The sequence below is a fragment of the Phalacrocorax aristotelis genome, chromosome 3 (genome assembly GCF_949628215.1).
Source record: "Phalacrocorax aristotelis chromosome 3, bGulAri2.1, whole genome shotgun sequence".
NCBI classification, from domain to species: domain Eukaryota; kingdom Metazoa; phylum Chordata; class Aves; order Suliformes; family Phalacrocoracidae; genus Phalacrocorax; species Phalacrocorax aristotelis.
This window is the reverse complement of record NC_134278.1, coordinates 41724313-41751670: the sequence shown is the minus strand read 5'-3', so window position 1 is coordinate 41751670 and position 27358 is coordinate 41724313. Positions and strand designations below refer to the sequence as shown.

At 45.1% G+C, this 27358-nt stretch overlaps 1 protein-coding gene across 4 annotated transcripts in view; it reads left to right on the top strand.

Annotated features, from left to right (window-relative positions):
* The first annotated feature begins 10694 nt into the window (after positions 1–10694).
* The window catches only part of BACH2 (BACH transcriptional regulator 2), a 196171-nt gene continuing 179507 nt past the window's right edge, over positions 10695–27358 (top strand). For all 4 annotated transcript variants that reach the window (XM_075087291.1, XM_075087290.1, XM_075087288.1 and 1 more), the window contains exon 1: positions 10695–11298. The gene's annotated coding sequence lies outside the window, so the exon portion shown is untranslated. The remainder of the gene's footprint in view (positions 11299–27358) is intronic.

Below are 27358 nucleotides of genomic sequence, written 5' to 3'. Positions count from 1 at the left end.
TCCCATTCCCACTCCTCCCTTTGCACCAGTCCTGGTCTCATCTGATCTCCTGGTCAGCTGGTTCAGGAAGTTAAGCTGGAGGAAAAAAACCTGCAAAGAAATGTAGAGCCACTTTAGTTCCTGAACTGGCTTACTGCAAGGACAAACAAACATCAGTGCCTGTCCGAGGGACAAGCAGTGGGGGAGAGATGGGAAAACTCAACCAGAGGTAAGGATGGGATGGCAGCAGTGCCCATGAGGGTTGTTGGAGCCATCTCAGAAGCACATCCTTAGGCACCAGTCTGCTAGCCACCACCAAAACAGAGGCTTGTCTGTGCCTGTGCAGCAATGACAGCCTCGGCCGCAAAGGCGAAGCTTTGAGAGGAAAACCTACAGAGTTTGTGCACCTCTTTGTTTAGGAGCTCAGGGTCACACCTTTAGGCTTAAGCACTTAGGCCCCATGGGGAGTAGTTAAGCCTTTTTTTCGATCTCCTTTACCTTCTGGTATTGCTGCTAAGGTCCCCGTGCTGGATTTAAATAACTGTTTTGTGATGTACATAGCAGAAACTCACACTCAGTGGGAAGAGTGCAGAGAGGATTATTGCTCCACTGTAATGGAGCCAGGACCACTTTGCAATGATGCTCAAGGTCATTCAAGGTCATCAAAGGATGACTTGAAAACGTTGCTTGCATTCTTGCCTGGGTGAGCAGAAAATCTGGAGTAAGCTGGGAAGGAGAGGAATCTCACAGACATTGCACGTTTTCACAGAGTAGCCCAAGCGGAGCTCCTGCTAATTCACAAGGAAATGCTGGAAGAGCAGAAAGAAGCTGGCACCGCTGCTGCCTTCTGGGACCCTCCCCTCTGCCCTGTTCCCCTGCCTGTCACTGCCCTCTCCTTTGCAACAGTGGGAGGCAGCACCACCAGGGACCATCTTCTGCCTGCAGGCAGACCTCTCTCTTACTGAGGTGAGACCGACAGAGGAACCTGTCCAAACCTCCTAGAAGGGTAGGAGGCGGGAGCCATTGCCCTGTGCCAGCAAAAGAAATCTACCTAAAGCAATAGTTTTGCAAGTGGGGGGTGGGAAAGAATTAACTGATTCAGTTAGGGAGCACTCAAGGGGAAGCGAATGGTAGCTTGTGTATTTTTCACCTAGACAATTAGGTCTGATCCTCAGGGCAGCGGGTGTTAGGCCAAAGCTGGAAAACTTTCCCCAAACTAGCAAAGCACAAAGCTTCCACGCAGTGTGTGCTCAGCCCCAAGAACTTCCTGGTAACTCAGGTTATTGAGGCAGATTGTTGATTAGGATCCAAGAGAGGATTAGAAACTCTTTTAAGCATAAATAGTATTTGCAACTGTGTGAGTTAAGCAAACGGATACAAGGGAAATCAAACCTCACGCTTCAGGGCATAAACTGCTCTCTTGTGAGTCAGGATCAACCCTTTTTTTCCTCTACACATAGCATCTCATAATTAGCTAGGTGCTTGCTGTGGTTTTGATTTGCTCTGAAGCATCAGTTACTGGCTGCTGCCAGAGGCAGGATGCTGGACTAGATAGACCCGTGATGTGTTTCTGTAGGGCAACCCTTTTGTTCCCATATTGGCAAAGCTTTGTGGGAAAGCTTTGGTGATTCATGTCTTCAGCAGCTCCTGGTCTTACTGAACATTGGCCTCTCATTTCCATAAGCATTAAAGTCACTCTGAATTGCTGCAGAAATAAAAAAGCAAAGTTGTATGGAGGGTTATTTATCTACATGGTGCAGACAGCATTTATTTACTAAATGCAAAGATGCTTTTAGGACCTGCATGGCTCACTTTTTCTAGCAAGAAATTAATTATTTTCTCTATTCCATTTCAGCCGCAAAGAAGTCACAAAACTTCAGAAGGTTTTGTATTTTGAAAAATACGTATTTCTGTGCACATCTGCGCATACACATACATGTGTACCTGCATGTATATAAATACATGTCGGTCCAGTAAAAGGGTTTGAATTGCTAGCATTTCCTTACAAATTAAAGGCAGGCAAAGACCAGTAATGCAGGTGACAGAGCATGCACTAACAAAGTCTGCCTCTCCATGCTGCCTCTTTGATGTACCTCATCTTTGCCCTGAAGGAATTTCATTATCCTATGGTGAGCCGGTAATGAAATCTGTACTCAGAATCAAGCCTTCATAGAAAACGGTATCTTGACTCTTTGTTCTGTACAGACTAGCTGTGTGTGGTAGGAATATGTTTCTATTTGTGTGTGATCTGAGTGTACTTTGAATACTGATCTCCAGATAAAAATGATAGAGATCTAATTTGACAAAATATTAAATTCCTCTATCTTGCTTTATCTAACAAAATTTCGATGCTTATTATTGTGATGAACATTTGGGGTGATACTTGTAGTGTTCAGCATGTGTGAGAAAAATCTCTCTGTGGAGAATCGAACGGCGTGTCAAAGACCCTGATTTATAAAGAGTGCAGAGGGCTCTTAAGTACTATTTTTAGAACAATGCCGCAACAGATTTACACACAGAGAAAAAACCCTCCTCTACAGTCACTTAGGAGCAAAGTAGCATTTCACTGCATAATAATGAGGAATTAATTGCTCTTTGTCATCACTTTTTATGCAAATTGCCATGGAACATTTGCCCAGTGTGCATTTTACCTTTTAACAAAGAAAGTAGTCATGACAAACTAGACCAAATTTCATAAGCTAAAGACAAAAGTAGGTTGTACCATACATAAATTGCAGCTAGCAAGTCTATTCCTTTGAGGAACTCTATCAACTTCCCATGAAAGTCCATTAAAAAAAAAAGAAAAAAAAAAAAAAAGAGAAAAAGGTTTCTTGGCCTATGTGCCTAGTTAAATTAAGTTAAATTATTAGACAACTAAAATTTCTTCTCATGGAATTTGCTTGTCACTCTTCACAGCCTTTGTTTATTTTTTTCTTTTCGCTTGGGATAATCACCAAATATCACCCATTTTTTTGTTTTTATACACCACTTTCAAGCTTTTACTCATATCGTTATTGAATTTCAGACATCGCAGGTTGCCAGTCATCTAAAAATGTTTTCTTGGACTTACATTTAAGAGTAAAAAAAAAAATTATCAACCTTGTGTTTCACCTATGTTTTCACAACATTTACATTTAGACTAAACTGATGATTCTTCAGAGAAAACCAGAACTGCAACAGCTACGGAATAGCATTTCCTTTCAGTGTAAGAAAGAGAAAAACATAATAAATCATCTTTGTTCTACATGAAGCTTTAATTTTTTAGTCATTCTGCAACTGACGCTGCAAATTTGACGCAAAAATTACTTAGATGGCAGACCAGGTCAAAATGTAGACATCCTAATGGATTGCATTGTGTCAAAGCATTTTCTCCAGAAACATCTCAACATGTTTTCTTTTCCCTGAGAAATGTAGGAAGGATATCACTGAGGAAGGAGTTTCTGTCTTGCATGTGCAATGAATTCATTCAGTGAACTAGTGGGTCTTTTCAATCTCTGGTTTCTACCAACTTCAAACATAATAGCGAGTTCCAACAGAGTCCCTTTTCTATTCATATGCTATTCACAGCAGACCTTTGTAGTTCACAACTTCAAGTTAACATAGCAAAGAGCAGTTTTAAATCACTCCAGTAATCAGGGGTCACAATTATTTGCCGCAGCTACAAAAAAAAAATCACACACACGCTGCACGCCAATGCACTCTGCTTTCACCTCTAAGACAGAAAAATAACAGAGACTTTACCTCTGCCTTAAGTGCTAACACTTCAGCAACACTATCTATTAATCAAAAAATACAGGAATGCAGCTTATAAATCCCTCTGCGTGGAAAGAGCCATCTTCACCCTTACAGAAATATATTTTCTCTCCTGGTCCTTGCTTAAAGCGCAAGAATGTCCTGCAGCCTTTTTGGAAAAAAAAAAAAAAAAAAAAGAAAAACAAAAGCAATGGATGCAAGAAATAAATGAATCAAACAGTTATGTGAGTGGAAACCCACAGATTCTTTGGGGTCCCAAGTTCTTTGAGTAGTGTTAGAGCTAAAAGCAAAACAAATTCCCCCTGCAAAAGCCAAAGCCTTCAGTATAGTACTGAAGCACTCCAAACTCCCCTCAGAACTGCACAGTGTCAGGGCATTTAGCCTGGAATAACAAGTCCAGAATAACTCCAACATCCACTCCAATGCCATCAGAGACAGTGGGAGCCACCGTGCCGGTACGGCCACTGTGTGCCTGCTGAGTGTCAGTACCTCTGCACCCTCCGTGTTCCCCACCTGCCCTCCCCCTGGTCTTTCTCTGGCTTCTGTTCAGCCAGAAGCCATCCCCGACCTCCACAAGCCTTCTTATGCTCTGGTCACGTTTCAGCTACATGAAGCACACGTTGCTATTATTAAACCCCAAGACAATCAGACTTGCCTCCTAAATTTTACATTCCCACATGTTGCTGCGTGTCGCTTCCATGCCCTCCCTCTGAAGGCACGCTGATGGGCACCTTGGCCATGCCCCATAACACAGCAGCGCCTACCACTGCTGGGCTCTGCCGAAGCTGGTGGCTTTGCGCTCTGCCTCCTCCTCACCTCCCTCTCCACTATGCCCAGTGCCCCAGCCTTCTCTCCCAGTCCCACCAGCACAGCATTGTCTTCATGGCTTCGTGTTTCCCACCATCTGCTACATCCTGCATGACTCAGAAATACCTCCTCAGCTGAAGCGGCAGCATGCTCAGCAAAGCGTGCCTCCTCCTGCAGAGGCAAAGGGAGCACGCAGCCGCCACGATGGCAGCCTGGCACTGAGGACCAAGGCAGAGGTGCCCAGCAGCACAAGCGGCAGCCGGGAATCCAGTCGGACATCCCACCGCCACAACCAGTTCTGAAGAAATGCCTCGCAAGGCCTTGCAACAACAGCAAGATGTCCTCTGCTGTGGCTGCACAGTCCAACCCGGAAGGGAAGAAATTTATTTGCACGAATATTGCCGATAACTGATAACTGTTACGGTTATCCAGTGAAAGCAGAATCACGGGCACTAGAAAGTCAGAGCTGTTACCAACTCAGTATCGCTGGTTGTGGGTAATAATTACCTCAAAGCTTTCTCTTAATTAGTGAATTTGGGTCTAGTCAGCCACTGGTGCATGTGCATAAACTCTCACTGATGTTAAAGTCTATGTGGCATAGAAGACTCCTTAGAAATAGTAATTTCTCCCCAGGGAATAGTGGGGTTTTTTTCCTCCCCATCTTCTGTTCCTTCCCAAAATCATGACTTTGAATTAAATCTTGCCAGATTACTGGTGTCCTGCGACATGTCAGAACTAGGACCTGGTCTGCTCAGAAATATCTCTGTGCTCTCGAATGGAAAAAGTCTCCACCTGATATTTACTGTACGGAGCTCAAACACCGCTCTGTCACACCTGCATTAGCCTCCGTATGCCCTCCTTGTTCTCCAGTCCCAGACATTTCCCCTCCCTCAGCAGCACTCAAGAGAAAGGAGCTTTCTCCCAACCCTCTTGTGCACCCCTTGATTTGCAGAAGGACAGCCTTGCCAAGGCAGCTGCTTTGTCTGCACTCTCGCGGCTTGCTGCAGATATTTTCACTTTTCTGGATAACTGTAAAGACAGAGTGTTGTTGAAAAAATGGATTGCAAGGCTTCTGAGCAAGCTGAGCTAAAACAAGGTTGAGCTTTGTCTACAATTGCCCTCAAACAACTTTTGGAGCTGATTTGCCTGCACTGATTCTTAGTGATGGGAGGATACGAGCTGAGGTTTAAATATGTCATTATGGATGTCCTTGCTTTTGGAAGCAGACTCTGGGATCATCCTGACCTGCAGAATCAGGGAACTTGCCAGATTTGACCTTCAGAACACTAAAAAAATATATATTTCTACATTATATTTTAAAACACAATTCTATTGCAAAGTCTAAAATGTTACAAATTGTAAATAATAATGAACATACTAAGTAAAAAAAAAAGAAGTTGAAAGCAGTAATAGAGCTGATGAAGATCTCAGAAGGTGGCACTGATTTAAAGACAAAATGGGCAAGGACAAAGCTGTAACCTATCTCCAGGACTGGCTGTGGGCTGTACTTGGACTGACTCTCACAGCACTGAACTTCAGAAGGCTGTTAGGACTGTGTTTGTCCTGGGGCTGACAAATTCTAACATCCTGTAGGACCAATGGAAAGAATAATCTTTAGGCCATTCATCCTATCTGTCTAGCATAGGTGTTGCAGTTACTTTCCCCAAATTACTATATGTCAAACCGAAGTCTGACAACCCCAGCAAGCAGGCAATCTGAACAGTTTAATTATCTTTTTTTTTGAAAAAGACAAACACCAGAGAAGACCCTACCTTTTGACTTAGTGAACACAGAACATGTTTTGGACATAATGCGTAAAACCTTAATGATTCCTGACCCTTGATTTCTTGACATACAAAGTCAACAGCTCCCTAAATTCCCTTTCTATCATGTTAATTTGCATCTATATTTTTTTAAGGTCAGTGCCTACCATTTTTTCCTGCCTTCCTTCCTGACACTGTAATTTCGGTCCCAGCAACAATGTTTTGCTAACACTTCAAAATATTTCAAATATTATATCTCACCAGCTCCTCAAAATATCATGCCGGAGATCTGATGCTCTGTGCATGGCAAATGTTCCTTTGTGGAGCTTTTGATGTGATGTCAAGCCACGCTGCGGAGACATTACATTGTGGATCTTTGATATCACGCACCATGACAATGTCTCCTTCGTAGCCGTCGCAGCCACTGACTCAGGGCGTGCTGCTCATACTGTCAGTGCTCCTGGAAACGCAATGTACCTGGGGTGTGTTAGAACCTGGTTGCGAAAAGACGTATGGTGCCTGTAGCATAATCAGTAATCAACCGTGAATTTCTTAATCACTGCAAAGAAAATGATGCAATTTAATGAATTCTACCTGCACAACCCAGGAGAATATGTGCATAATTATCAATAACGACTTAGATTTGTGCACGGGACCGGAGCTTATCCAGGGAAGCTGATCTTTTTCACCCAAATGCTGCAGGGTAAAATGTACTGCGGAAGGAAATTACAATTTCCTCAATTAAAAACCACAAGATTTGTCCTTATTTTTCCCTTTTCACTCCTTCATTACCATTGCAAAGATCAAGTTGCATAAGATCCACTAATGTGCTGCTCATTCATAGAGTCTTCGAGTCAGCGGGGTTGGAACCGAGACTGCAACAAAAGTTGTTCTGTGCAGTACTTTCATCTCTTCCTGTAGCACTTCAAATTAGGAATTACCTATCACCAGGAAAATGCAATTTGTTTTTATAAATACGTGATTGAAATACCTTGCAATACACAAAGCTCTCCAACAAGTGGCACTATTAAGACTATTCAAGTTGCAAGATTGATATACAAATGAGATATCAGAAAGGGATGTTGGGACATGTTTTACAATATTGGATTCCATTTAAAATCCTTTAAATTTACATAAGAAATATGTTTGAAATAGACCTTCGTAATTCAGATATTCTGGAAAGTTTTGTGTTATCCATAAAGAAAACACTGAAAAGTAGGTCAAGTGCCGTAAGCTCAACCCAGCGGTCCTCTCTAAAGGGGTGAAGTCACGGCAATATGGAGAAACCACCTAATTAAGACATCAGTAAAGGTAACGTGTAACCAGTTAATTTCTTCATAGAGTTGAGCTAAAACCAGTTGCTGAATGCATGGATGCAGCCTTTTCTCAAGGATAGCGTTGCAGCATTCACGGCAAGTATTCGTGGGATAACTTCTACACCGTACCTCTTCACGTTTATGTTTATTTTGTTGTCCTTGCCTGACAAATTGTGGATCGTTTTCAGAGACCATCCATGACATCTCTTCAAATAATTCATATTCGTCTGGAATACATGTTTGGCTGTACTTCAAGAAAAATGGTCCAAAAATAGTTACGCATACAAAAACTGAGGCGTGGAGTTGATTGCAAAGGAAACAGGATCAGACCGGATTTGGTGCTGGAATATAAGCAGTTTGGGAATGAACTGGGAAGCCAATGCATTCAAATGTAAAATACATGATACAAAAATAGCATTTTTAAACAGTAGGCTTCATTTGGTTACTGTAATATTCCCTCTGTCTTTGAAAATCAACTCTGTCAGTTTTCCCCCAGTTTTCTAGTGTTATATAGAGACATAACGACCATAATAAAATGACAATCTGAACGATATACAGGAATCTGAATGCTGCCTTCCATTATGAGTTGGTCACAAAAGTATTACTAGTATTTGGGCACCGAAAGCTGCATAGAGGTCCTTGGTGAGTTGTCAGAAAGCCTGCTTGCCCATTCCCTGCTCAGCTCTAGCTTCTTTCACTCTGTGCCGATCTCCATCCTGCACAAGCATGATCTGGTTCACGCTGAAGTCACTGCAAATTTTATCACAGGGTAAACAGAATAATAAAATCTAAAATGGATGTTTTCACTTTACATTTCCTTAAGTTTTGAATAGTAACATTCATTTTAAAATGTCGGCCAGTAAGATAAATGGCAATTATCTTGCCTTTCAGAAACGCGTGCTACGGGCAGAGGTGTATACAGAGCGCTTTGTCAGTTTTCTATTTGGCCAGCTTTAACTTCCTGGAGCCATATCTCCTGTAGTGTGTTCGAAATAACAGAATATGTGCGCTTTGAATGCAGTGGCATAATGGGCACGTAGCGTGCTAACTAAGGCATTACAAATGCTGCATGGCTTATTTTTATCTCTCCATCCTTCTCAATATAGTATTTTTATCTCTCACGCCAATACAAAATTATTTTTGTGTCTCTAGGAAAAACAAGGCAACAAGGAGACTCAGTCCTGTTAGCATTTAAACACATGACAAGTCCCCTTACACACTGTGAGACTTTTCACATGCTTAACACTATATATGTCTGCAGAACCAGAACCTAATGGCACTTGTGAGCACAGCTTCATACAAACATTACTTGGAAAGTGACGTTTGTGAGTCAAATTCTCCAGTGGGGTGCTATTGGGCAGCCACGTGTAGCCAGCAAAAGTAGGAGTAAAGCGCTACTGAACTAAAATGCTTTCCACTTTATGCAAGTGAACAACCGTGAAAAGTGCAAGCCAGGGGAGAAGTATGCTTTTGAAAAGCAACAATATATTTGTTGTTACATACAAAGAGTTGGTTTTGTGTTGGCACACAGTATTTGCACAGATTTCTGTAATTCAGTAGACTTTGAAAATGCAGGTAGCCCAGTGGAGCTGCTGCAATTTCAGCAGAAGTTACCAGCGAAGTAACTTCACAGAAATTGCTCCTCTCTAAAAGATACGGAAAACATTGCGTATCACCCGTCTGTAGCAAAAGGGGGAAACAGAGGATGAAAACATACAGTAAAAACTGCTATAAACACATAAAAAATAACAAACAGGCGCACATCAATTACTGAACGTGCTTTTGTTAGCAGTAGGTCACCATCATTCTTTATTGACATTTACTGCAACTGCAATTTCTTTTTCAGGACCACTGACCCAGGAAAATGTAACCCTCTAGTTATCCAACGCCTTTAATTAGAGATGTCTCCAGAGATAATCTCACCCACAGCCCCTATTGTGAATCATTTAATTTCTAACTTTCCTTTTTTTTTTTATCAGCCGTCTGTCATCTTTGTTTTTCTCTCCTAGCCGGGCTGAATAACTCGGGCTCGTAGAATGCATTTTATTCATTTACAGGTTCTCCCAATCGCACGTCACGTCTGGCGACGTGCAGGGGTCTCGCTCGGAAGCGCTGGCTGCCGGCACCGGGGTAATTCACGGGAGTCGTGGATTTCCACTTGGTGGAAGGAACCGTGGCGCCGAGCCTCAGGGCGGGAAAGGGCTTGAAAACGGGCGCCCGACACAAGGCGAGGCGAAGACCAGCCAGCCCTCTCGCGTTGGGAACGCTCAATGGGGTTTTGTTTTTGTTTTTAGTCTCGGGAGCACTTATCTCTTCTTGTGATGTTTGGCAGGGCTGACTCATGACTGTTGGACGCTTGCGGTCGGCAATGTAAGTAGGATGAGGTTTCTCTGGGGGCGGAGTGCATAAAATATCACCGGGATCAACACCAAGGCTCCGCCGGCAGCGAGGGGTGACCGGGCGGGTATTTTTTGCCCTGCCCATCACGTTCTGCCCACAGCCACCCCTGGGGCGACGCGCCGTCCCTCCATCGCCCTCCACGCAGCCAGGCCCGGCGGCGGCGGCGGGCGCCGGCCTCCCCCACGCCCGCTGCCCGGGGAGGTGCGCAGCACACACACACCCCACACCACTCCACACCACACCCCGCCATCGCCAGGGCGGCGGGACCGGACCGGGCCGGTGGGCCTCCTCAGGCCATGGCGGCTGCGGGACCGGGGGGCGGACTACGGCTCCCAGAGACCCCCGCGGCCGCCGCCGCGAGCCCAGGCACGGGGTCCAGCGGCACGCGCGCACCCCTGGGAAGCGCGGGAGAGAGGGAGGGAGCCCGCCCGGTTCTGCGCATGCGCCGCCCGCCCCACAGCCGAAGGGGCGGGGCGGGTGGAATGTCAGCGGCGCCCCGCTATTCGCGGAGCGGCTGTACGCCGCTTTCTCTGCGTAAGGGCCGGGCTACGGGAGGGAGCGGGCGCTGCGCCGTTGGCGTAGCGTTATTGTGAATGGAGCGGGTGGCGGGGCGGGGAGGATGATGTCAGCCTGCGAATGTCAACAATGTAGCGATTGAGGGGCGGGGGCGGCGCCGGGCCGGGGCGCGCGAGGCGGCGGCGGGCGGGCGGCAGAGCCGGGCAGCAGCGGCCGCGGCAGCAGCAGCGCAGCGCCGCCTTCCCTCCTGCGCCTCCGCCGGGCTGCCAGCGCCGCCGGCCCCGGGTGCCGCTCCGGCAGCGACACAGCCGCCGCGGGGCCGCTCCCCCCTCCCGCCTCCCTCCCTCCCTCCCGCCCTCCCTCCGCTGCGGTTTTCTCTCCTCCTCCGGCCCCCCTGCCAGCCCCCTCCCTCCCTCCCTCCCTTCCCCCTTTATTTTTCTCCGCAAGACTTTGGCTCTGGAAGCAGCTGGTTCAAAGCAATCGCCATGTGATGAGCGTCTGGGTCGGGTTTTTTTTTTTCCTTTGGGGGGGGGAGGGTGCAGGTTTCTGACCGCAGAGAAATATTAATAAGAATTTCCGAAACAACAGCAGCAGCAACAACAAGAGCAACCCCCCTCCCCTCCCCAAACCTCCTCAGCCGTAACAGCCTTCCCCCGCCCGCCCCGGGCCCGCTCCACCCCGCTCCACGGCCTCCCCCCCCAGATCCCCCCCCCCCCCCCGGCTGCAGCGAGAGGGGCGACCCCCGAAAGTTGCGCGGAGGCGAGGTGAGTGCGCCTGTTCCGCGGCTCGGCAGCCCCGCCGGGGAAGGGGAAGGGGGGGGGCAAAGTTTGGGGGGAGGCTGGACGGGAGGGGGGGCAGCGTGGTTTTTCTCCTCCTTCTCCCCGAGCAGCTGTTGCGCGGGGTTCGGCAGGGGGCTGCACCCCCGGAGCGGCCGGGGGCTTTGCAGGAGTGCTTATTGCTTATTCCTCGGAGTGGGAAACACGCGCGTTGCGTAACGGGGAGCGCGCGGCGGGCGCCGAAGTGCGCGTGAGTCCCTCTGCGCGCACCGCACCGCGCACCGGGCCCCGCAGCCCCGGGCGGGAGCGGCCCCCTCCGCCGAGGGCCGTCCCGCCGCCTTCGCCTTCCTCCCCCCCGGCCACCTGCAGCCGCCCGGGGCAGGCGGGCACCCCGCCGTGCGCCGTCCCCTTCGCTGTCCCCCCACCCCCGTTTCGATGGGTTTGGGGAGAGATGTGAACTCCGATAACAGTTTCTTGGATCATTAAAACGTAGCGTGTAGGCAAGGCAGCGCGCCGCGAAGACGCTGGCTGTCATGAAAGACGCGAAGTGTGAAATCATGCCTCTCCTTTTGTGGAGCAGGCTATTTTTGTAATGCAGCGGGTGTCCTGCTTAAAGCGCTTCGGTTGTCGTGAGATCATTGTGCCCTTGTTGCTTGAAGCCCCGGCAGCTCCGGAGTAAACCGCTTTTTTCATTCTTCAATAACAAACGTGAGGCAGGGATGACATCTTATTAGAATTACTCTTTAGGATGTTGGAAAGATTGGGAAATCACAGCCTTGCTGTTTGCTCTAGTTGAAGCCGTGTTGGTGTTTTCGAGATGAAAGCCCGTTTTCGAAGACTTTGGAACTGTCGCTAAACTTGTGCGTATTTTAATTTGCTGTTCTGGGGCTTGAGCTAGAAACAAGTAGCTTTTTCAGGCTGGGAATTGTCTGAGGTTCTGCTGTAGATGGTGGAATGCTCTGCAGTTTGAAGAGGGTGGTGGTGCTTGGGTAAATTGACTTCCTCAGGTATGTAAATACTGAAATTTGAGATAATTGCGTTTGGCGAGATGGATAGAATAAAACGATAAGGTTGTGTGTTAAGCTGTTGTCGACCGGGCTGTTGTAGCAACAGCCTTGCAACCTGTGTTTTAGGAGTCTCTACATCTGACAGATAGAAATAAAATTCCACTTCAGATGTGGGCTTGTTCTTTTAAAAAGCCTGTGTTGCCTTTTGTATCCACCCGCCTGCCCCCGTCACTAGGATCTGGGCACTTGTGCGGCAAAATGGATCAGCGCCGTCCTTCCCTGCCGCATACTGAACCTGTGCTTTCAGCGTCGTTTTTCACATTTGACTCTCCAGCTTCAAAGGCTGTTCCGAGGGTGCTCTGCAAGAAATGGAAGGAAGCCGTGACTAATTGGGAAAGTAGAGGATTGAAAACTCAAGATCGTAGGTCTAGTTTTCCTGTTAGTTTGCTCCGTAACACTGGACGAGCCATTCAAACAGATGCGTGCCAGTACACTGAGCTGTCAGGTGGGCAAGAAACGTCCCTTAGTGATTTTGCAGATAGGGTGGTTGTCAAGATATTTAGAGATCTTTTGCAGAAATGCTCCACAGAAGCAGAGTGTGCGTTTCTGGGCAATGCTGGGCAACTCTGCTGTGTAATTTGTGCTTAAACAACAAAATTGTTGGAAAACTTTTACAATTGTGAGGATTGGATGGGAAAGGTGCATGACTCGTGCACGTGCTGACAGATCCCAACTGGTTAATCATCAGCAACTGTTTATGCCCAGGTATCTCACGCTGGGAAGTACTGCTAGGACAGGTATTCCTGGTCCTTTTCTGAACTGGAGGCACATATCAGACATGTTGCTGTTAGTGTCACGCACACTGGGAGGATGTGCCAGTGGTCTAGCTGGGACGTTCTCCTCTCCTTCCCCCTTTGCTTTCTGTCGTTCATTTTTGCAGCAAGAAAACATTGGCTGTTTGCTCTTCCGTGCTGGGCATGAAGCAAAGTTAGAGATAGCACCTGAGTTGCTAGAAGATGGGAGTAGCAGTCCGAATCCCAATAAATAGGCATTGACATCGTGTTCCCGTTACGAGGAGATTCTGGTAAATCTTTGACGTTGTAGAAGGCCTCAGAAGCTCATTGAAATGAACGAGTTTAATAAAATCCCCTTACTGTACAGGAATCTTGCCTATCTCTGTGTGCGTGTAATTAATGACAAAGAGAGCTGAAAATAAACCACTGTATAGATGATGTGTAGTGTGGAATATGTGACAGAAGTTGCTTGCCTTTGCTTATTTTAGAACTTTCATGGCTTGATTTTCTGTTCTGAAGTGCAATAGCTATTTTTCTTAACGAAGCTGCAGTGTGATTGCCAATTATTTATTTTCCTTAAGGTTTTCTCTAAAAATATCACCAACTATGAAAAAAAAATTAGCGATCACTTGTTTTTTTAAAAAAATAAATCCAAGAAGAATAAAAGGAGATGTTTTCTCATTGTGTGCCTGTGCTATTCTTTTTGGTTAGGACTTCGCATACAGAGGTAAAGAGGAGCCCTGCTAGAGTATAGCCAAGAGACATCTGTGGCACTAAGCTGAAAAATGAGATGTGTAACATTAATATATGCGAAGTAATCATTTCCGCAGTAATGACATTTTTATGTAATAAACTGTTGGTGTAAATTGAATAGCATTTATTGTGTGATGTGAACAGAGTCTCTTGTGATTTTAATTTAGGTAGTATGAACATGGTTTATATATTCAAATCAAAATGTATGTGCCTTTTCACTCGAAGGAATGCTCTCTGAATGGCTTCTCAGTTTACAAGTTGCATGAACATACCTGTAGTGTTTAGCAGATTTGACTTACGTTTGAAGGCATGCATGCTTCCCGCTTTCACCTCATTTTGGGTGTGATGGCCGTATATTAGAGGTTTTTGGGTTGAACTATGTTAGAGGAAATATACCAGTCATTCCATTAATGTGCTGAAGAAAATTTGGATTTAAACTCAAAGCTTTCTTGAAGTCCGAGTTAGTCCTGCTGCTTTCAGTGTTCCTCCTGACGACACACGCTTTAAGAGAACGTGGAAGAGAGCCCTTCTGATACTGCAGTTCTTTACTGATATTTGAGGAGGTGCCTCAATGATTTTGTTGCGGTAGCTGAATAGACGGTAGATTTCTACCCCCACTGACTCCCTAAGGTTTTCCAGAGTAGTGCTGAAAATGCTTATTCAGCTTTTTACAAAAAATGGTCATCACTCCTTTAAATTCAGCCAAAAGACATTAACCTTGGCAGCTGCCCGAATGTTACACGTTCATTTGAAGCTGGCATCAAGAAGATGTAAAATGTATGAATATAGCCAGCTGAGTTGTAACGTGTTAGGTTTGCTTTTTAGTTAGGCAGAAACATCTTCATAGTGGATTGAAAAGAGCATTACTTACTGTGCCGCTTGTGGGCTACGAATTATCATTTTAAAGCAGGCAAGCAGTGGAATGCATACAAATGCATTCGTGGCCAGTGATGGACTCGAAGCTCCTGAGTTACTAGAACTAATGGTATTGATCAAAAGGGCAGCCACACGTTCAGAACAGGTAAATAAAAAGGAACAAGCGAATAAATTCGGAAAAACCTTTTTGCTAAAAGTTTACATGTACGGCAGAACTTCGATCCGTCAAAAATTGGGCTCAGAATACTCCTCTGCGTGATTGTATTGATCTTTCTGCATAAAGAGCCACAGCAACAACCTGAAGAACACCAGCTGTGCTGCACTGGCATCTCAGGAGATCGATAGACGTGCCCCTGTTTGGCTTGAAGGAGATTGCCCGCAAAAAGCTCCTGATGCGGTGGGATCTGAACTGCAGCTCCTGCATGGGTGTGGGGGCTGCCAGGCATGCAGCCCCTCGGTGCATAACCCCTCATCCCTCCCTGATCTCCTCTGCCTCTGCTCCCCCTTTGCTGTTTATACCTGCTTGATGCAAACCTGCCCTCAGAGCAAGCTGCGATGCTTTAGATTCGGTGCCTCCAAGGAAGAAGTGAAGGAGGTGGTGATGGTTCTGGCTGCAGGGGCAAGAGGCACCGGGACCTGAGGTACGCCGTTTTCTTCTTTTTAGTGTGAAAGGTGACCAAAAAGGGTCAGATCCTCACAGATTTATTCCCAAGACCTATAATTTGCATACAGCTTGACTGGTAACTGTTTCTGCTATTGTATCAATGGAACAGATGCTTGAAAAGCTGTTACGAACAGAAAACCCAGGAATTTCCAGTTTACCCATGGGAATTTCCAGTTTAGCACTAGTAGGAGTTGAAATAGAAGCTGGAAGCTTATTTTTTTGCTCCTGAGCTTTGAAAAGACTTAGCCAGGCTGTGATGAGTAGATGGGGTTTGGTGGATAGGCTGAAAGGAGTCTCCCCGCTAAGAAAAACAGGAACTGTTTACTGCTTGTCACCGTGCAGGGCTTCTGGGCTGTGGAGCAGCAATTTTGTTTTTTGAAAAGAGGAAAAGCAGTTATGCCTGTTTAAATAAACAAAATGACCCTTGAGACTTAATTGTAGCTACTTATTATAGCTGATGTCCACTGAGGGTTTTTTTTTTTTTCCTTTTATTAGCAATCGTTTTAAAATTTAAACCTGAACTAGGAAAACAGGAACTGTAGGTGTGGAGGTGTTCCTTTACCCCGATTTGCATGCAGCCTGTTTTTTATTTAGTGGGTAGGTGTGTTCAGCGTATGTGAGAGCAATTGAACATGTCAGCAGTTTCCTACAAGCTGTGCTTGCTGACTCACGTGTCTGGTGCAGCTTGGAGCTACCCTCGCTGTAAACTATCCACAATAGGAGGCGCAGGCAGAGAGACTGTCAGTGCTGAGCCGTTGTTCAAAGGTTATTTTCAGTTCTACGGTCACTGCTTTGCTGGGGTTTTCTTCCACAGTAATATCAAAATACACTGTCATTTGCCAGGCTGCTGTTCTGCTACGTGTATAGTTTAAAGCAGAAATTCATTGCACGGCTGCAGAGGTTGTGCTCGAAGTGCATCTAGATGCTACGGATGTTCAGCAGGACTAAACCTCTGGGGTTTGTTTTGTTTCTTTTTTTTGTGAATGGGATGTTACCAGAAAAAAAAAATCCCCTGAACATTGTTCCTGATTTGAATATGGCAAGTCCAGCGTATGAATTGTATTTCACCATGCCAATTGCAAGCTGGACAGTCTCCTACCCTCCACCTCTCTTTGTGACAGAAATGTTCTTTAAAGCCAGCAAGGAATTCTGTTTGGACTTTAAAAAACTGGGTTTAGCTATCTTGAATTTTCAGAATTTTACTATTTCTTAGTCTGGTTTTTATCTCCTGTGTGACAACAACACTGGCCATTAGCGTGAAAGGATTCCTTCATTTGCATGAAGACGAAAACTTACGCTCTTGTACAACTGCTGCTTTATTTACAGACTGTTCTGATTACTCATAAGGATCCTAAAACGATAGCTTCTGCTGACTGATGATTTTTAACTGATCGTCTTGTTGTGGTTTTTCTTCTGCCCTCCTTTCTTTTTCCTTTCTTAGTCAATATCAAAAGCCTTTGCAGAAGCGGAGTGAATTATCCATCTGCAGTTCTGGATTTACTGTCACAGTTTAGATTCGTAGTCGTCTTCTGTGTATTTTTCTTTTTGTGGAATGGGCAAAAAATAAGCAATCTCTAAAACTGCGATAAACGAAATCAGCTGGTATAAAACAGGCTTTAATAACGATAAGGTGAGTTCTTGTCACTTGTTTTGTTTTTAGTCAACTACTTCGATCAGTAATGAATAGAAAACCACATTGCGAGCTTTGTAACACATGAAGCAAATGGGTGTTCTTGGTTTCCGCCAATACAGATGACTCATCAGTATCAGTCGGGTTTCTACTTCTAATAATAAAACTGTGGAAGACCTTTAAAACATGTGGTTTTGGCCCCTACTCTTAGTGAAAGGTTGGAAAATATTACTTTGAGCTTTTTTTTTTTTTAAACTTATGGAAGCTTTATTGATTTGCTGTGCAACAGTGAAAGATCTTGTACCCTCCAAAAAAAACCCTAATTTTACCACTACTTGTGATGCTAAAATCTTCCCCTCTCCTGTCTCCTCAGTGTTTTGCGTTTCACTGCAGTGAGTATTGCCGTCGCTTAGCCTCGATGTCAGAGATGCTCATCTGGAAAATATAATCTATTTATGTTGAGTGGGGGAAGACTTGGCACACTACCTCGTCTTGCTGAGCTGCTGTTCTCCACCTCTCTTCTACTCCGGTAGAGAGAGGACAGTAAGATTGCTGAGTGACCTGTATTGCTGTTTGAGCTGGGGTCAGAGGACCTAGAGAGGAGGGTAAACAGAAAACAGGAGTTGAAGAACAAACGACAACTGCAGGATGTGTCTGTCATTACCTAGGAGGAAACGCACGTCTTCCAGTACTGAAAGTGATACTGAAAAAAGGGCAAATCAGAAAGTGATCTATTAAACTCTTCTCATTCTCTCTCTTTTTTTTTTTTTTTTTTTTAAAGTAATAGTTATCAAGTGTGCTGGCATTCTTTTACCTGTTTACCCATGAGGCTGAAATCTTTTTGTAAAGACTGCCCCCTGTTCAGTGCAACGAAGCAACCTCTAGCGCGTACTGCATTTTGTTTGAAACCATGCCTTGTAGAATGCAAGGTTATTTTGTTTTCATATAAGCAGACCATGCCCTCCATGCTGTTACAGTATATCAAATTTTAGTTCTTTTATGCAAGGTATTCTGCTTTTAATGGTGTTCCAATCAGTGTCTCCTGATATGCTGTATTAATATACAGCGTTACTGCCTGCTTTCAAGTTGCCTGTGTTGTTGTAAGATTTAAAGACTATAAATAAGGCAGAGCTAGTCTTTTCTTCCCTGTTAGAGTGAAATTGCCAACATTTATGAAACCTCTGTGTTTATTTTCTCTGGTGTCGCAATATTTATACGAGTAAGTTATTCCTTAAAAGGATGTGATGGTTCTTTGTTTCTTATTATTCTATTTTAAAAACAGAGTGTGCTTTTACAAAATCCATTCTGGGGCAGATCCTCAGTAAATCTACTCCTATCGCAACTCCCTCAGTGTCAGTTGGCATCTTTTACCACTAAATATTTAAATATATTTACGTAATTAATTTGGATTGTGCCAAAATACCTTGGATGTGTTTTAGTTTCTTGTATAACCAGACTGTGATGGAGAATCTTTGTCTTGTAGCTGCTTACTGGGAAAGGAGCACTAAAAATAGAGGCGCAGAAGCCTGTGGAGATATAACTTTGAAACATGTGAAAATCCAGTTGTTTGTTACATGGCAACAATAAGAGAGATTTTACTATTTTCAGACTGGTATAGCAGAAAAGGTCAACTTCCAACTTGCAGGATTTATTTATGGCCGGTTCTTACTGAAGTTCACACAAGAATAATCGGTCAGGACTGCAAAAAATGGTGTCAGTGGTTATCAAGAGTTCAAGAGAACGTAGGTTCAGCACTTTGATTTCAGCTTGTCTGTAGAAAATCTTGCAATCAGAACTGGGTGGTCATGACAAATGAATAATGCATCTAAATTGCATCCATATTCTGAGCTCTGCTGACTGAGAAACAGAACTTGTGTCCAAAACCACTGAGGGCTGGACCTGTGAAGGGCAACAGACACTGTCGCTACTGAATTTTGAAACTGTGATTCTGCTTTGCATCATCTCCTCTCCTTTCACCCCAAGACCTAAATTGGCAGAAGATTATTCATTGTATGTGTAGGGTTAGTTTTCTGCTGGTTGAGTTTACTGGGGTCTGGCAAGGACCTGGGTAGGGGATCAAATTAAACCAAAATTTGTTAAAAGAACTAGAGCTGACCATGGAGCACCTGGCGCCCAAAGCACACTGACCATCACAGCATCATGCTCATCTTCTGAAGGTCACTCTTGTCTTGCTTTTACAGTGTCGTGTACTGCAGAAAAGCTTTTAGCAGCCTGCACCCAGCCTAACCTGTAGCTTGGCAATAAGAGCTCACTGCCAGGGCAGGAGAGGTTTGTGCCATTTAATTTTGGCTTGTGATTGCAACAGAGAATTGAAAGAAGCATTAGAGGAAAACAGAACTTGATCAAGCAAGTCTTCTATGTTAAAAAAATGCAAAAGTACTATCTTTTGCAAATAATTCAAATAACTCTTGTTATTTCCACATGATTCTGGTTGCTCCTGGCCTGATGTGACCTGGTTGTGTCACCTATCTCCCAGCTGTGATGAGCTCTCATGAATTTAGGTTTTAAACCCAAGTTATAGCTGAGGAGATGAGCAGACCTGGTGGCTGTGCAGTTTTCTGAACCAGGTGGCTGCGATCCTAGACCCTCAGGTCTTCCTTGCAACCTTTTATTACTCTAGGGATGATGGCAAGTGTGTGCACTTAAGAGATGTTGAGTGACGGGTTCGGCAGGTGATCAGAGAGGCTTGAATTTGCTCAGGTGAAGGAGGGAGTCTAACATCATCCTTCACAACCAGAGGGTGGAATTAGGAGCTGGTAACCCTTTGTGCAGCTGGGTGAAAACCAGAGGTCCTGCTGGCTGTGCACTTCTTGGACTTTGAGCTGATTCAGCTTTCCCACCTAGCACAGATTAATGTACCATTTTCTTAGCCCTGGCTAATTTTCTAGACAATTTGATGAGTAAGACCACAGGTCCAAAGAGCAGCAGAGCTAAAGTGGGGGAGCAGTGGGGGCGCAGGGCCGTGGCGCCATGATACGTTGTGCGTAGCTTCACCCTGGGTGACTGCTGGAGTCCGTCACCTGTTGTTTGGGAGGGGAGTGGCGCTGACACCATTATCCTGTGTTCCTGAGCAGCACCAGTGGTGGTTTTATGCAAAGCTGAATGCTGGCCATGCATATTAGGCAAACTTTTTGCCAGAAGTCTACTAGCAAAAATCAAAGCACCTGCAGAGTTTTGGTTAGGTCCTGCTCTTGAGCTGGGAAACCGAAATTCTTCTTCAGGTCAATTTCAGGTATCTGCTGTGCCGCAGGTACTTCTGTGTGTTGAACCTATAACCTGCCAAATGCTTCTGACTCTACTCTGCAATTTAATTTCAGTTCCAGTCCCTTCATTTATTCCTGTAACTGTTATTAAAAGTGTACTGAAGGGAAGCATGGTGCAGAATTCTTTCACAGAACTCCAGATTAATTGATGGTGTGAAGTGATCATGAGTCAGTGAGCCAATTCCAGTGTAAAGCTCATGGAAATTATAAAATTGTTGCATAGTTTGTCATAGCTGGAAGTTCACGGGCAGTGCAAATATAAGCACTCTGCAAGGAAATCTTTGTCTTTTTCCCCTTCTTGTTCCTCTTCGTTTGTCTTATTATTAGTCTAAAAGTAGAGTCAGTGATTCATTCAGTAATCTGTTTCTTGGACAGTTAGTCATCTGCCAATTTGTGTTAACTTTCCACTTTGTTCAGAAAGTGAGCAATGCTTAATGCACTAACCACCAAATTCCAAGCTTTATAAAGCTGTGAGCATCATTCGAATCGTCTCCAAACTTTCTCTTCAAAATTTTTACCGTTCTGTAAGATCAAAGAAAGTAGGGTCTGGCATGCAGTATGGTACAGCTACAGTCCAATTGTTTTGTCTAGCCCCAGTTATTAAAGCAAAATACAAGGTTGCAAGTGTAATGCATGAGCTCTTTTGTACGCCAACCCGTGTATTACTTAATCAGTGTAATGCTTCTTGTTTTCCTTCGCAACTCCTACTTTCAACCTCCTTATTTCCTCCTTATTTCCCTCCCTCCCTCTCCAGACTGCCACAACTTTGTTCATTTATATTGTTCCCTACCTCAATGAATTGTGATGCTATCAGGACTAATTTAGTGAAAATAGCTTGCAAGGAAAGCTGGAATTGGTATTAGCTGCCTGCTGCAAATATTTCTGGTGCTTTTCATGATTCTTTTTGGTGGGGGGGAAAAAAAATGATTGTGCTGTTCACATGATATCTATATAGAACTTGAAGCTATAAAGCCTTCCTATAGCGATCAGGTAGATATTTTGATCTCAAGGTGATGCCAGTCATTTCTGAAGATGAACACAGTACTTGTTTGAACCCCTTGAGAATTTTTTAACTACTTTTTTCTTTCTTATGGAAACCGAAGTAGTGCAAAGAGTAACAAGGTCAGTAGTGTCATGGGAGAACTTTATAGGACTAAAGTCTTTACAGTCTGCTCTGAATTCCTTTGCTGCTGAGCACAGTAGTCAGCCCTTTCATGTTATTTTAAAGTGCAGGAGAGACTTGAGTGCTACCGGGGCGGGGGGATAGGGTGAGGTGGGGGCGGTAAACATGGGTACCAAAAGTGGTTCACTTGGCCTGACATTTTCCTTGTTCCTTCCACAGGCACCTGTTGTCCTGTCCTCTTCCACCCCACAATTTCAGTCCATTTCTTGCAGTGAAACATTGTCTCTGTGTAATTATCCTGTGGTGCAGATGGTTTTAGGGTGTCCCCAGTGCCACAGTTCTGTAAGCAGGCAATGCAAAAGCAGGTGGATGGGAAGGAGTAGCCTTTGGTTGTGGGGTCTGTAGGCAGCCCATGGCCACCTTCTGCTGCAGCGTAATGGGGACAAAGCAGAAGTCTGTTGTGCTCTGCTATTGTCAAAGTAAGAAAAGAAAAAATGATTTGGTCTCGAGGAAGAGGTAGGAGAAGATCCATTTCCGTATTCCTAGAATCCAATTCCAGTCCTTGTAAATACCCAAAATCACCTGGTAGCCATGTTCCAGTGTGAAGAATTATGGCTTCTGAAAGGCTTTTTTTCCTTGCAGCCTGATTGTGCACACCAGCAAGTTGAATGGTTTGGTTAAGCTTTGGACAAACTGCCGTAATCAGCCTTTGAGATCTGCTCATCCTGATTACCTGCAGATTTTCCAGCATCAGCAGTGTTAGTTAATGCACTTGCCTCTTTAGACTGATCGCAACTATCACATTTCAAAAATTACTTGTTTCTGGTTTGGTCTTAAGTTTCAGCTGTTGAGATCTTTACTTTTCGGGAGCAATGCTGGATTGCAATTTGAAAGTTTCTTGGATATGTCTGCTTCTCAGTTGGCTAAATGTGAGTGGAGCTTTCATCTGCTTTTGGTTGAAAGTCCTCCAGGAGCCAACCTGCAGATCCCCTCCCTGATTTCAAACAAAAAAATTAAACCACAGAGGATTGCATATGGAGGGACCCAAAAGCTGTACCAGAATAGCCTGAGAAACTCTCTCTGTAAGATTAGCGTATTATGAAATTGCTCCCTTGTTTTCCAAAATCAAAATTTCCACCTTTGTAGGAGGCACTGAGCCAACGGAGGTGGCTCTGCTGCCTGCTGCAGCCCTGTGTGGTTGGTGGTGTAGGCAAGAGTGAGTGCCTGTGGCTCTCCTGGTCTCAGTGGAGAAGGAGCTGCTGACAGGCACCCGGTGGGCAGAGCTGCTGGCTGCCGAGCCCCTTCCACTCTCTGCCACCCCACATAGAATGTCTGCGCTCACACCAGCATTGCTTTTACGTTTCTGATTTAAACCTTCAGAGCATCACGAAGAAGCTTGCCTCCTTGCTAGTTTTGGGGCAGGGAGAGAAGAGCAAGGACTGGGGTCAGCGGTGCAGCTGTTGGTTGGGTTCGGTGCGCTCTATGAGTGTGTGACTTGAACAATGGCTGATTCACTGCCTGAACTTGGTTTGGGTTTTTGTTGTTTTGTTCTTGGTTTTGGTTTTGTTTTTTCCTTAAGGAAGTAATCCCCCCCCTTCCCACCTCCCCGAGGTGAGAACTAGTGCCATTTCATTGGATTATGAGTAAACCAAAACTGCAAGGAATGTCTTTGCTTCCAGCCTTTTGCTCCTGACCTCCAGTGGCCAATGCAGGGCAACAGACTTTGAGCACTGAACTGATGCCGGAGGAGGCAGGCACCTGCCTTTCACAGGGGTGTACAGTGTTTGGGGGATCACCTAATCGCCAGGTTTGGCACTTTGGGTCGCCTGGATGGAGCAGAGGAGGCCACAGGATTTACGGCTGTACTTGGTCTAACACTTGGCACAGCTGCTTTCTTTGGCTGGTTAAAAGACTGTGGGGTAAGGAGAGATGACCAGGTGCCTGAGACCTTGTAGTTGTTGATACCCAGATAAGGGCAGTGTTGACTGTTGCAAAGTTAAAATTGTGTTCAGGGCTATTTTTTCTGAGGAATTTTTTTTCTTTTTTTCTCCCCCGCCTACCTTCCATTTGTCTCCTGACTGTAAAGTTTTGGACATTCCCATGAAGACAGGCACACTGGTGTCGTCCTCCTGTGCCGCAGGGTGCCCGAGGAGGTGCAGCCGGGCAAGGGTTCTCCCCCGTATTTATAGAGGGGTGTCTCCTGCCCCAACTCGCTCTGCAGGTGCACTGCTCAGTCGGTTAAAGAAACCACGAGTTGAAATGATCGTGGGGGTGAAACAGTTTACAAATAGCTTTTCAGTGTTTGTTTTTATTTTTAACTCCTTCCCCACCCATGGGTCCCTCCCCCAGCGTATCGGCGAGGCTGAAACGGCTCAAGGAGGGAGAGTCGTTGTTGCAGAATATGCAAAGTGCCCCAAGAGTTTCCGCAGGACCCTCGGAAAGTGAGTTGCTCTCCTAACAGCAGAGATCCCACGCCTCTTCCTTCGCCGAGCCCCACTTGTTCCCCTCTGCTCATTTCTTACTTGGGGTTTACAGGGGTAAAGCTTCTTTTTCTGTGGCTGCTGGGGGGTTCTTTTTTGGGGGACGATTGCATGTTTTGTTGTTTGGGTTTTGGGTTTGTTTTTTTTAAGGGCTGACAACTGATGAAAAGATACTGAAAGCAACAGATTTGATGCAGGTGGAGGCAGGGCACCCTTCTGCTGCATACGAGGAGAGCCCCGAGCCAGGTCCTGCTGCCTGGGCACCAGCTCCCGGTGTCCCCAGCAGCGCGGTCCCCGTGACCAGACATCTTTCCTCAGGCACTTGGTGTGACCCCTTTTTGCCCTAATTTTAGCTTATCGCAGAGAATTGATCTCAACCATACTGTGCATCTGAGCACGAGAGGAAATTTAGACATTTCTTTACTCTTTTTTTTTGTTTTTAAATTTTCCTAACCCATGTTCAATAGCTTATGGAAAAATCTGGTCAAAAGGGTGAAATTTCTTTGCTGGGTGTTTAATCTCAAAACCACAGGTCCCAATACCCAGGACGCACTAGTGGTAATGCCCTGCTTACAGCCTTTTTCCAGCACTGTGTAGGTGTGGGTAGGTGTGCAGCAGGGGGAGAAAGGGAAAGGGCACGAGTTGGGTGGAGGGGTCTGTCTTGCTCCTTGGGCTGGTTTCCTGGTTTGTTTTTTAACTTAAAAGAAGAGAAAAGAAAGTAAGTCCAACTGCCTGCGAAGTAGGTTAATCATTGCAGAAAGACCCGGCGCTGGTACTCCACGTATGTATTTTCACACGTGTGCCGATGGCTGCGTGCGTACTTTGCGGCTGGCGCAGCGTAGCTGGGAAGTATGTGGGAGCGCGTCTGCTTCCTCTGAGGCTGCTACAGGTGGTCAGAGGAGGGTGGGGGGCGGAGGAGGAGATGCTGGGGGCGAGGTACGACACCCACTTCCTCTGGCGTGTGTTGTCGTGCGCTCGAACCCGCTGCCTCGCCGACAGCCAGGCGACTGCAGGTCGCGCCTGCGGTACATCGTCTGTGCTTTTACTGATTTGCTGTTGTAGGTTTATGACTAAGGTTGTGGTTTAATATGCCCTTTTTAGGTATGCGAAGTGTTTTAAAATTATCTAGTGTTGCATTTCTTCTTTTTTTTTTATTTTCTTTTTTTCTTTTGGTCATGGCCTTTCTACCTTTAGAATTTTCCACAACTTTTAGAAGGCAAGAAGCATAACTATTTTTCTTTTAAAAGTTTTCCATGGTTCTTACTTGTCAGCTACAAGTACGCGTTTTTGACTTTCAAAGATTGTTTTTTGAGATTAAATTATTTCATAGCCTTTAAGGTTTAAATATCTAATGCAAGCTGTTGGTGAGCCTTAAAACTAAATAAAAAGAAAGCTTAAATACCTGGAATTTATGAGGAGACTCTTCCTCTTTAGATGAGATGCCTTTCTTCTGCAGCTGTACCTCAAGAAATTCGGTGTTAACATTTGCAAGTACAGATTCATTTCCTTGTAATTTTGCAATCTTTACTTGAGGGCCTGTGATTTTCAGGTGCTGCTGAATGCCTCGGATATTTGTTGAGTGTATTGCATGTCTGCTGATAGTCCTTTATATTTCGGATGAAATGCGATGGTCTAGCAAGCTACGCTGCCATCATACTAATGGTGAAGATAAAATTGCACATGCTGACTTGGGGAGGAGGTGGGAATGGAAGGGAGCAGACCTATATTTACACGTACATCTGACAGATACAACACCCTTCTTTCTTAGTAGATTGGGCAGCTTTAGTGCCTACTGATTACCTTTTTTTTCAGTTTGTGTCCTGTTCTGCCACGGAGTGGGGTAGAGTTTACCTAATCTTCTTCTTACTGAAGAAAAGGGTATTTTCGCAATGGAGTTACCTGGAATATCTGGCATCAGCTTGCAGTTGACATGAGCTCCAAATGCTCTGCTCCGGGAGAGCTCAAGTGAGTTCAGCTGTCAAATGTAGCTATTAGATATTAAGCAGAGGTGTAGAGCAGTCTTTCTGATGTTTGTGCCACCTCGTATCTCATTGTTAATTGAGACTGCAACAAAAGGACCCAACAGTAGTTCTAGACTGTATATTTGACACTTTTGAAAACACTGATATGCCACCATTGTGGAAGTGTTAAGGCTTGATACATGTCTTGAAAAGGAGTATCTGCAGGGAAATCTAATGCCCCACAAAGATGTAGTGAGATATGTGAATCATTAGCAGAGTCATACAGAATTAAATTGATTTAATTTGGGAAAAGGTGCTGAAAGTCTCATAGCACTTTGGCTCAAGTTCATCTCCTGCAGAAAGACTGCCTTGCTGTTGTTTCTTGTGTATTACTTGCTTTGGACTTGAGGTGGCTAGTCTTTGGAACCCTGCAGTCTGCTTGCCAAAATCCTTTTACCGATCAGGTCTCCCAGGTGTCCCTCCTTGAGCACTGCAGGAGCTCTGGGAGCAGCTCAAGTACAAGGTGCCAATCCTTCTCCGGAGGATTTGCTGCCTTGCGGCTGCATTGCTGGTGGTCCTTGGGGCTCAGCGGCTCCTACAGACTTCACCCATCTCAATGCTGGCAGGGTGCCAGCTAGTCCCTGCACCAGCAGAGCCCTCACGCCTCTTGCATGACGTGGTCCATGGGAATAATCCCTGAATTGCTTGGGAGGCAAAGACTGGCCACCCTGGTTTAGGGGCTGTTTGCAGAAAGGAACAAGATGAGGGAGGTTGAGTTGAAATAGCCGTAAATGTCGTGTGCAGCTGCCAGGCTGGAATCGTTGGATTAGAAAATGAGAGAGACTGTGGTGCAAAGCCAAGAAGCAGCAGAGAAAAATCAGAAATTACACAAAGAGTAAGAAATGAGAAGACAGTTAAAGCCCTGTCCTCTGTCACATTGGAAAGGGGAACATATAATTAAAACTCCCGTGTCAGAGTAGGTGATGTAGGAATTAAAACATACCTGTTCCAATTTGCTTCTTTCTATGCAACCTCGCTTCAGAATTAACTCTACCCAAAAAAAAAAGAGCTTCTTGCATACAGGAAACCATGTTTTTGACTAGAAGGTACAGTAAAAAGACAGGGTGGGGCATACATGTGCTTTATGGTATGAAAGCAAAAGGAGAGGGTATGCTGCGTTGCATCGTAAGTGAATCCTTGTTACTTCTCTCCTTTTTTCAAAATGAGTTTGGAAGATTTCATGCTCCCAAGATACGACACCGAGGCTTGGGCAGCTGGTGTGAGAGTTACGGTGTGCCTTTTAAACTCTGCCATTTTACCGTCCCTTTGGTGAAAAAGGGACTTACCAGTTGCAGGGAGCTTTAAAACATTTGACTCCGCAAAACAACACAAGCATTTAGTTCAGCACACAGAACTTGCATGCTGACCAGAAGCACATGGCAAATACAGTACTAATTTATTTTATTTTTTAGAGGT